Here is a 10,553-nt window from a genome sequence, read left to right as displayed (position 1 = left end):
CCTAAATGCCCACTAAATGCAGTATTTAGTGGGCACCCCTAGACCTGCCTAATCAGAATCCAAGGACAGAAGAAGACCAGCAACAAAGAAGACCCAAGTCCCAAGAACTGCATTCCTGCTGCCAAAGAAAAAGGTGCTAAACCCTGCCTGCTGCAATGAGTACTCAACAATTGCAGCTGAGGTGTTGCTCAGACATCAAGCAGAATCTAAAAATCCCCATAGGACCTCCACTCTTCTGAAAATTGCCGAAGACCTCCCTAGGCTTTGCACCGGAGAACCTGCTTTGCTTCAAGGGTCCCCCATCCCCTTGTGACCTTTACACTCCAAAGGGACCCACCGGACTCACATTGAAATCCACCTGTGTGTTGTTTTTCCAAGTTGTCCCCCGCAGTGGTCCTGCAGCCGCTCCAATGATTTTCAGCAGCTCTTCCCGCCAAACCGGGGACCGCCCAAACTCCTCTGGCTGGCCCATAGGACTTCTCGACGGATCTGACCTAAGAACAAAAGGAGATATTGGTAAACATATTGCCTGATTTTATATGCATTTTTAAAGTTTTCTCCTATTGATTCCAATGGTGTATAATAATGCACAAAAAAGACTATTTTTGCTAAACTTTGAAAGATCGTAACTTAAAAAGTACTTACCTGATTTTGATGATCTTGGTCATACAAGATTTTATAAAAATTTGAGGTATTTTTGTAAATTGGTCTCCAGTTATTCCTTTGAGTGTGTATCTTCATTTATTGATGCTGTAGGTACAACAAGTGCTTTGCACTTCTCCAAGATTGGCCTAACTTCTCGACCAAATTCATATATTTACAAGGATGCTACAGAGCATGACTGTCATGAACATAACACATTCATAATTGATATCATTCACAAGGGGGTCTAACACTCTTCGCCACACTCCATACTGATGCTGGTGGCAATTACGCTCTCTCGAATAGGGATCTAGATTTAAGGGTCACTCTCCCTTGAACTGAGGCATCTCCACTTTCATTTCTAGGAGGTGCTCTAATATTTCCTAGTCAGCAGACAGAAAGACGGTGAGGAAACGCAAGGGTCTTCTAAGCCTGTGTGAAGACTAAGGGCCTCATTGTAACATTGGCAGTATATACCGCCTACTGCCACGGCGACGGCCGCCAAAAGACCGTCGCCGCAGCTACCATATGTCTGCCAAATTATGACCACAGCCAATTTCCACCAGAAGGATGGCAGAAATCCGACTGTGGCCATGCCAGCGGACGGCGGTAAGGTGGTGTTGCTGCCAGCAGCAGCGCCACGCCAGTAGACTGCCGCAGACCGTATCATGACACATGATACAGCCTGGCAGTGTTCTGCTGGCGGACGCTGCTGCTGGCAGCTGTGCCCTGTCCCGTCTCCTGCCAGGGGACACCCTCACAAAAAGTAAGTCAGGTGCTCCGACAGGGGTGAGGGGTGGGTTGTGTGTGTATGTCTGTGCGTGCGTGGATGCGGGTGTGTGTTACGTGTTTGTGTGTATGCATGTATGGATGTGTGAGTGTGTGTATGTTGTGTTGTGTGTGTGTGCATGTGTGCCTGTATGTAAGTAAGTGTGTGTGAATGGATGTCTGCATGCGTGCTTGAATGTGACAATGAGTGTATGAATGCGTGTGTGAATTAAGGTGCATGAATGAAGGGGGGGGACCTGGAGAGGGAGGAGGTGTGTGGGGGAAACCTGGGGAGGAGGGCGGGAAAGACCCCTATCAGTGACAGGGAAGGAATTCCCTGTCATTGATAGTGCCTACCGCCATGGTTTTCGTGGCTGTAAGGAAGCCATGAAAACCATGGCGGTAGGTGGGGTCGTAACCCCGCAGGCGGGCTAGTGACAGCTGCCGGGCTGGAGACTGAAGTCTCCAGCCCGGCGGCCGTTAGCCGTGGCGGACGGTGTGGTACATTGGCTGTTTGGCTTGAGCCAAACCGCCAATGTCTTAATATGGGGAAAAGTACCGCCAGCCTGTTAGCAGTACTTCTCTCCATCTTACCACCATCCGCTGGGGTCATAATGAGGGGATAAGTCTCCTATTCACCAGTATGAATAAACAGTTAGTCTAGTTTTGAAAAGCATTTGCATAACAGAGGTTTAGCTGTTTAGGAGCCATTAAATGACTCCGTACACAGAAAACAACTTAAGAAGCCAGAAGGAATATCATTCTATTAGTCCTCTCTCCTCCCACAGGGTGTAAGCTCAGTTACTGAAAGGCCTTTTTCTCCAGGGTAGTCTGTAAACGTAACGGGAACTTGTCTCAAATGAGTCCCAGGGCAATCAACATTGGAAGCACCCAAAACATCTTCCACTCTTCTTAGAAAACTCATCTTCAAGATTCTCCTTGAATAGCTCACCATCTCAGATAACAGCCAAATTTTATGCTCAACGTCATCCACTAATTACCAGAACAACTTGCATTCCGCATTACATCACTACATAATGGCTCCACAGAAAATTCCCCACAGCACCACTCTCAAGTCTCACAGCCATGTTTAACGCCTCTGCCACATTGACAGTCTCAGACTTGGTTGACTTCTTTTTCTTAAACGTCCTTGGCAATTTATCACCAACGAACTGTCCAGTGTCAATGTTCATCTTCTGTACTGCTTCTTCCGCTGACCACATAATCTTGCATTTACTCTTTAACACTCCAACTGAACTCCTGGCTGTCAGGAACACCATCATTTATACAATTGTCTTTGAACGTCTAAGGAACACGTTTCAGACCTGTCCCTCAGTAATTCAAAGGATAAACACCAGGTAATGCATTTGGTGTGATTCAATAAGAAAGTAATGCTCCACGATTCCATTCAGCAAATACCCTCCTTGACAGGGATCAGGGCTCCTTCACAGCTCTTGTGAATTGCTTCACCCTGCCATTTGCCTCAGGATGATGAACAGAAGCTCCCTTGTGGAAACTTTCACATCTGCTCAGATACTCTTCTATCTTGTCACTCACAAATTGTGGGACATTGTCAGAGATAACACACTTCAGTAACCCCTCTCTGCAACAAAATCTTCCAAGAACTCTATGACATCATCGGAATGTTCCCTTTCAACCATTCTTACCTCACATTACTTCGAATAATAATCTATCAAGACCAAGGTGAAACAATCTTTCTGTTGACAAGTTGCTAAAGGACTTAAAATCTCCATGCCTAATTTCCTCTATCAACCTGACGAAAACTCACCAATATGAATGAACAGTTAGTTTAGTGATGTAATGCAGCAATAGGAAGGAATAATTATTACGAAGGTAAGAGATGCTTTTAAAAAGAGAATTTTCGAAATCAAGCTTTTAGCATGTGATTCCATTTGATGTTTCGATATATATTATTATGTCTACTAGTTATAAGTGGCAAAAATCAAGTAGTCAAAATATCTGTAAGATTAATAAGTCAAAATTAAAGAAATAAAATATAATAAGGTCTTTAAGATAAGACAACTGTTTATGTCTCCATTGAAAACTGTGAATACAATGGATGAGTTACAAGGGGATATGATTCCAGACGTAAAAACGTTTGCTCCAGTAGCAAATTGCTTTAATCGATATGTATGGCAAATATGAGCTGAACACACAAAAAGGGAATAAGATATTAAACATTTGAGTGCCAGGATGAGCCCTCCTTAGCATTGGCAGTAAATCCAAAGAAGTATTTGCCCCTAAAATAAGGTATCTGTTGAGAAATCTAAGCACACCGTTTATGGTACTTGGAAAGTTGAGAATCGACACCTGTCGATGTGCATTTTGCTGCTATTTGTGCAAAATTGAGGTATATTTAAGCACTTTAAAATCCAGCCAACCGTTACACATTATTACTGATTCTAAAGGTCCCGGGTGCTTAACCAATATGGAGGTATTTCTTACAGCCCTCTTAAAAAAGCTCCAGGGAGGGTCAACCATTTCGATCTTTAAATTATCACAGTGAGGGGGCTAATGATGAGGTATGCCACCTTAGTGGGTGATGATGTTCATCCTTTTTAGGGAACCTGCCATGTAGTTCACTACTTTCCAAGCACCCTAAACGGTGTGCTAAAGTTGCCCAATTGCTACTTTGTTCTAGGTTTAAGTACTTCTTTGGGTTTACTGGTAAACGTGTGCGTGATTAGTCTCTTGACACTGACCTAAGTTGAGTAGACTATTTTTGATAATCCTTTTTCTGATAGCAATGAGCATTTGGGCTCAATTTATTCTTTCTGTAAGAGAAAAATCTGCAATTATACCATTAACAACGAGGTGTTCTAGCATGTAAATGCCAATCGTACAGCCGAGGATGGGGACGCTGTGACTGCAGCATGTATGGAAAAGATAGAGTATTGTGTGGTTCAGGAAGGTTTTGAGCTCCAAGAGACACAGATGACACGCTGTTGTTGTTCCCTTACATCTTCTTTCCGCATGAGTCAGCAGCCATCCAGTGCCACAAGGCTGGTCTCCAAGAGGAACATTCTTACATGACGAGCGAAGACTTTAGCTCCTGTTTGTATCGCACCGTCTCCATGGCAACAAGGGTAATTATATTGTAATTCAACTTTAGTTTGTTTCCATAGTTACTTTAGAAACACAAAGTGGTACCCACTCACAATGGTGTCATTCAGTTCCCAACTCTACGGAACGAGCTAGAAATCAGGTAAGAAAGGAAGAGACCTCAACCCTGTTCAAATGCTAGACGTATAAGGGGCAACAACTGTGAGAAGCATATGTCCACGATGAACTTCAATGGGTCAACCTCTCCCAAAATCTGCTTTTTCTTTTAGTACTTTACAGAACCACTGTTACTACCTTTAATCCAGCGTCCATTGTCTTCTCAATCGTAAAAGAGCCGCACAGAAGACCACGGATAAACACAAGACACATGCTACAATCAACCATCCCAAAATAGTCCATTGTAAGTTGCAACCTCCTACATTATAACGCTGCTCGTACGAAAACACAGCACTGCCAGTCCAGAGGACATACATAATATTCCTTCATCCCTCAAGCATCATCTATAAGTGTTACTCGTCAACAATATTTCTAGAACGTATTAATAAGACAGAGTGGGAGTCAATGTCAATGACGTCTTCATGTCCCCAACTCTCTCTTAGTGTCCTCCCTCACTGAACAGAACATATTCTACTCAGCTGTGCACTAACTAGCAACATGTGCTGCACAATAATTCATCATACACATTGTGCAGAAGATTACATGACTACACATCTCTGGGATCCTTTCACTAAGTATCCTTTTTCCCAAAAAATTATCTACACAACACTGATGTCTCTTGGGTTTCATCTGTATAGATTCTGCTGCGGCAAATGATGTAGCCACGATTGCTTTGGAATTGCATTGAAGTAGTCTGTTTTCATCTGCACCATGAGCTTTTTGCATTTCACACGAGCTTCGGTCTTTTCATGCAGGAGTGGTCATGTCTGTGTTACGATGCCCATACATGGTGTAAGTTGCGTGGGTGTGCGACTTGGAAATGAACTATGAATATTTTTTATTAGCATTGTGTGCTCATCGGATGGGCGTGGTTGTTGGTCACCTCGGGCTCTACTTAATTTCTGTGCAGCTCAGGCCTTTTGAACAGGGCTTAATATATGCTAATTTGGCTAGTGCCGAGTCTCAAAACTATTTTTAAGCTACATGAGTTAGAAGCCATCCCCATGGCTTCACCACTATGCTTGCAATTTCATTTTTGCTAGTAACGTGTACTTGGTTTACATTTTGAAACCAATTACATGTAACAAATAACTTTATGCAAATGTGGACGTACCCCTTTTAATAGAGCCATGGCACTGACGCCAGCCAATGAGGTGGGGAAAAGGCAGCAGTACTTTTCTTCACATGTGTTATTTGTCAGGTGCGGCTCTTCCGATAAGGCTGAGGAGCATCGCCCCACTGCTTTTAGCAGAATGAAAAATAACATGATAATAGCAAAGCATTATTATCATTTTATTTTTCAGCTGAGCCAGGTTAGGGCGTGGCGGGAGGGTGCGGGAGGGAGGAATGGTTCATGCACCAAAAGTGCGCATGTGTGTTTGGTCGGCTGTGTTGGGCCAGCCATACACACATGCGCACTTTGCACTTCTTCTCCTTGCTGTATTGCGCAGGCCTTCACTCCTTCTGTGAGCGCCGAAGTAGGCCGCTCACATCAGTCATGACGCTGCTGTCATGCTGGTGACAGCAGCATCCTGATTGGCTGAGGGGAGTCTGGGAGCCTGTGCGCTTCCCTGGCGAGGAGGACGGAAGAGACAAACCCATCTCCGGAGGAAACAGGTAAGTGTTTTTTTAAAGCATTTTTTTTCACCCTCCCCCATTCAGTGACAGCCACCATTGATATTTGTAGGATCTGAGAGGTTTCAGCATCAAATGTATGGATGTAGTTTGTGCTGTGTCCCAACCTGGTCTAGCAATCAAAAGCAGGGCTCTCTCGCTCCAGCCTCGGCCCGTGCTCTTATCAGTTCCAGGCATGTATATCATGACGTCAGTGAGAGCAATGACATAACTCCTGTCCGACATGGATGGATCTGATGGACCTCACTTCTAAGCTGATGCCTGCAACACTTCTGTGACCTGGCCCACTCTTACCCAGTCTCAGAAAAAATGGGGTGGTCTGTGTGAGAGGGAGAGAAAGATTAGGGGGTGATCATTCCTTAGTGCTGTTCATTTCGAGTGCCCTGCACTGGTGCTGTAACATGTATTTATTGATTTTAATGCAAGACTGCTGTTTTTTAAAAATAAAGACAAGACAGCCAACCCTGCTAATAGCAGTAGATTCTGTATCTGCAGGACTTATTACTACAGAACCTTGAAACAGGCACTCATGCTATGGGGGCCTCGCTTGAGTATATTGAACCGGCCTTAAAAAACCTTCTGACATGCCTGTGTTGAGACATTGACAGAAGGCAGTCTAGTTCCAAATGCCAGCCCTGATAAACATGACAGAGTATGATGTCTATGCAAGTAAGTGGGGCAGTCCGAGGTGGATGTGGTCTAACCTGCCTACTTACTTCTAGGCCCTTATGCTGTCCCATTTACCACGTGTTATAAAGCTCAGAGACATGGACGCCATTTAGTGCTTTCCCATGATGCCTGGCACTACCTTTGCGACTCCTGGACTCAAAGTTGGCAAAATCAGTGTCAGGAACACAGTGGCAGCTCGTCCTTGTTTTGCTGGTCTTAGGATTCTATACACTTTACCACTGCTAACCAGTGCTAAAGTGCTTGTGCTCTTTCCTTAAAATGTGATAACATGGGCAAATACCTAAATGGCATATGAAATGTACTTATAAGTCCCTAGTAAAGTGCACTTCATGTGCCCAAGTCTTGTAAATTAAATGCTACTAATGGGCCTTCAGCACTAATTGTGCCACCCACTTGAGTAGCTCCATAAACATGTCCCAGGCCTGCCCAGTTTTAAACTGCCATTGTGACCTGTCAAATTAAACCTTTTGCCAGGTCCAAACCTTCCTTTTTAATATATATGAGTCACCCCTTAGGTAGGCCCTAGGCAGCCACAAGGGCAGAGTGCAGTGTATTTAAAAAGTGGGACATGACTTTTAAATGTTGCATGTCCTGGTGGTGAAAAAACTCTTTAATTCATTTTTCAATACTGCAAGCACTATCCCTCCCTTATGTTAACATTGGGATTACCTTAATATATTTTATAAGTCACAGTCTGGAAGAGATATACTTTTTGAGTTTGGTGTCCCTGAAATATCGATATACAATCCTAACCTATAGTGAAGTCGGATTGAATAGTGCCACTTTGAGAAAGTTGGAATTTTCTTACTTTAGCCATTTGGTGCCTACTGCCTGTCTCTGATCACATGTTGGGGACGGGGTGACAGCTGATATTTGTGTATTCCTCCTAGACAGTCACACACAATGGGAGCCAAGGTGTGACCTGATGGACCTTGATTGGCCATCCTGGGCTGGATGAGAGGGGGGAGCTGGGCACAGCCTTACTTACTCCTGATTAGGCTGTGTCTTCTCTACACACTAAGGGCTACATAACCCCTGTAGTGAGACTGGAGCCAGGGAAGGAAGGGCAGGGACGCCCGCAGAACTTTTATCGTGGGCATAATTTTAACCTACCTGTGCAGGCAGCGTAACACTACAGCAGCCATAGAGTTACGCTGCGCTGAGAGCCTGGACACCAGGCGATATCTAAATCTGGGGGGGGAGCAAGTGCCCCCTGCCCTCCTCCCCGTTATGCCCACCCATGACTCTGTGCACTTCAAAGTCATGTCTTTGAAATCTCACCCACTTCAAAGGCCCAATTAGATGTAAGTACTGGACCTCTGACAGCACCACTTCAGTACACTTCTAGACCTGTGAAAACTATGCCAGGAAGAAGGGCTTCTGTGCTGCTGAAGACCTGCCACTCTGCCAGCCTGACTGCTGTTTGCTGGGCTCCTGCTTTGCTGTGCTGACCTGTACCTGCTGCCCTCTTACCTGGGAGTGAGAAGGACTGGACTTAAATATCTCCAACCCAAAACCCAGAGTGATTCCAAGGGCTAGTTGGCTGGACCCCTGATCTGTAGCCTCAGGGATGTAACAGACTTTCAACCACCCTGCTCCTCCACCTGAACTCTGCCATCTGTGATTCTGTCCTGCCAAGTGGTGCCACTCCAGTCCTGGAAACCTGGAAGTTGGCCTAAGGTGCCTGCTTCAGCAGAACTGATGCATCCTCTGCTGCGGAAGGATAATTGACGCATCACTGTTGGTGGTTGGAGAAAATCGACGCATCACATCTACTGCAGGGATCGGAACCAGTGCAAGCAGAATCCCATCACCACTGCATCTTGAAACCAGCGCATTTCTTTCAGAAATGGCACTGCTGAATCTTTCGCAGTGCAAAGTTCCCACATCCCTGTTTACGGCAGCCTTGACGACTATGCCAAAACTGCATTGCAGCTCCTGTGCTCCTTGGAACAGACACATTGCCTCAACTGCCCTAAGCATCCCAGTTGTTGATGCATCGGGAACTTGCACTGCAGCCTTACCGCTTCTGGGAACTAACACATCATCGCTGTTGCGGGGAGAAAAGCAATGTATTCCCTCTGCTATATGGTGCAGTAAAGGAAATGCACCCCTCCACAACCCAAATGTAAGGATTTAAGGATTTAAGGTACTTAGGTTCAGTGGGTCCTTACAGTCGGCCTGCTCTCCATCACGGTCTGCATGAACTTTTGACTATGTCCCAGTCCAGTGTGACCAGATCTCCCCGGCTGGCCCTTTCACTTGACAGCACTGTTTTACAGTTTCCCCTTTAAAACTTCATAACCAAAGCCTAGGTATTGGATTTTTGTTGTTTTGTCCCTACTTTATTTATTAAAGTAAGTTTTATTTTTCTAACCTGGTGTGGGATTTGTTTGTGTAGCATGTTCACTGTTTTACTGTTTGAAGTGTTGCACAAATACTTTACACATTGCCTTCAAGTTAAGCCTCACTTCTCTGTGCTAAGCTACCAGAGCGTATATTTGGGATTTGCTTGTGCCTTACACTGACAACAATGGTGATTGTTGCTTGACCAGGGCTCACACCCCAGCAACCTACTATCCGACTTCTCACAGGGCTCCACTCTCTTTGTTTTCTGACATTTTTTTAATCACACTAATAGTGAATAATATTATTCACCATTAGTGTAATAAAAAATGGAGTACAGTTAGCTGGAATATGACCTTTCATGGCAGCTTAGGTAAGTAAAAATGGTTTTATATGTATGCTGTGTGCCTACATGTGGGAGAGAGTGTTGTTTATGAGAGGGAGTGTTTCTAAGTGTGAATGTGTTTGTATGTGTAAGCCCCTACTCCTGGCATTTTGGTGAATTGATGTTCATGTTCAGAGTCTCCATTCACTTCAAGAAAGTAAGTAAGGAAATAAATCCTTTTAAATGATCAAAAATGCAATGCTGGGGTAAGCTTTGTCACTTTCATCTCTGGAAGAAAGCCAAATATTAAAGAAAGATGAAACTGACCACATTCAGTAACAGCATTACCAATTTAGTTTTGTAACAAGGTCTTCAGTCGTAGTGCGTTTTAATAAACTGTTATAGTGTCATCCAGTTTGCTGCTAGAAAATGGTAATACAATTGGCTTGGAAAGCACAAAGAAAATTCCATTTGGAGGGTCGAAGGAAGTGGGTTAACAAAAAAGGAATACATGATATTGTAGGACAGGGCTGTTCAATGTAAGCCCAAAAGTGTGGGAACCAGGCTAGAATGTCATACTATTTAAACATAAACACATTTACATACAATAAATTCTAAATGGGAGTAATTTAGAATGTCAGTAGTTGTCCTAAAAATATGGGATGGATTGAGCGACCTACGTTGAGCTACACCTTCCCCATCCCTCACCTTCCCTTCCCACCAGTAAGTAAGGGCTGTGGTGTGTATGTAACTCTTGATGATTGATGTTTGAAATACACATTTTTCTGGGTTGTCAGGTTATTCCATGTTCGCAGTTGTAGTCTTTCCTTTCCAAACCAATTTAATCTGAAGCTTTAGTTAATCAGGTTAAATTTCAGTGAACCCAGACTACATATCCTAGAATACA

The sequence above is a fragment of the Pleurodeles waltl genome, chromosome 9, assembly GCF_031143425.1.
Source record: "Pleurodeles waltl isolate 20211129_DDA chromosome 9, aPleWal1.hap1.20221129, whole genome shotgun sequence".
Taxonomy (NCBI): domain Eukaryota; kingdom Metazoa; phylum Chordata; class Amphibia; order Caudata; family Salamandridae; genus Pleurodeles; species Pleurodeles waltl.
Note: the sequence above shows the minus strand (reverse complement) of the source record.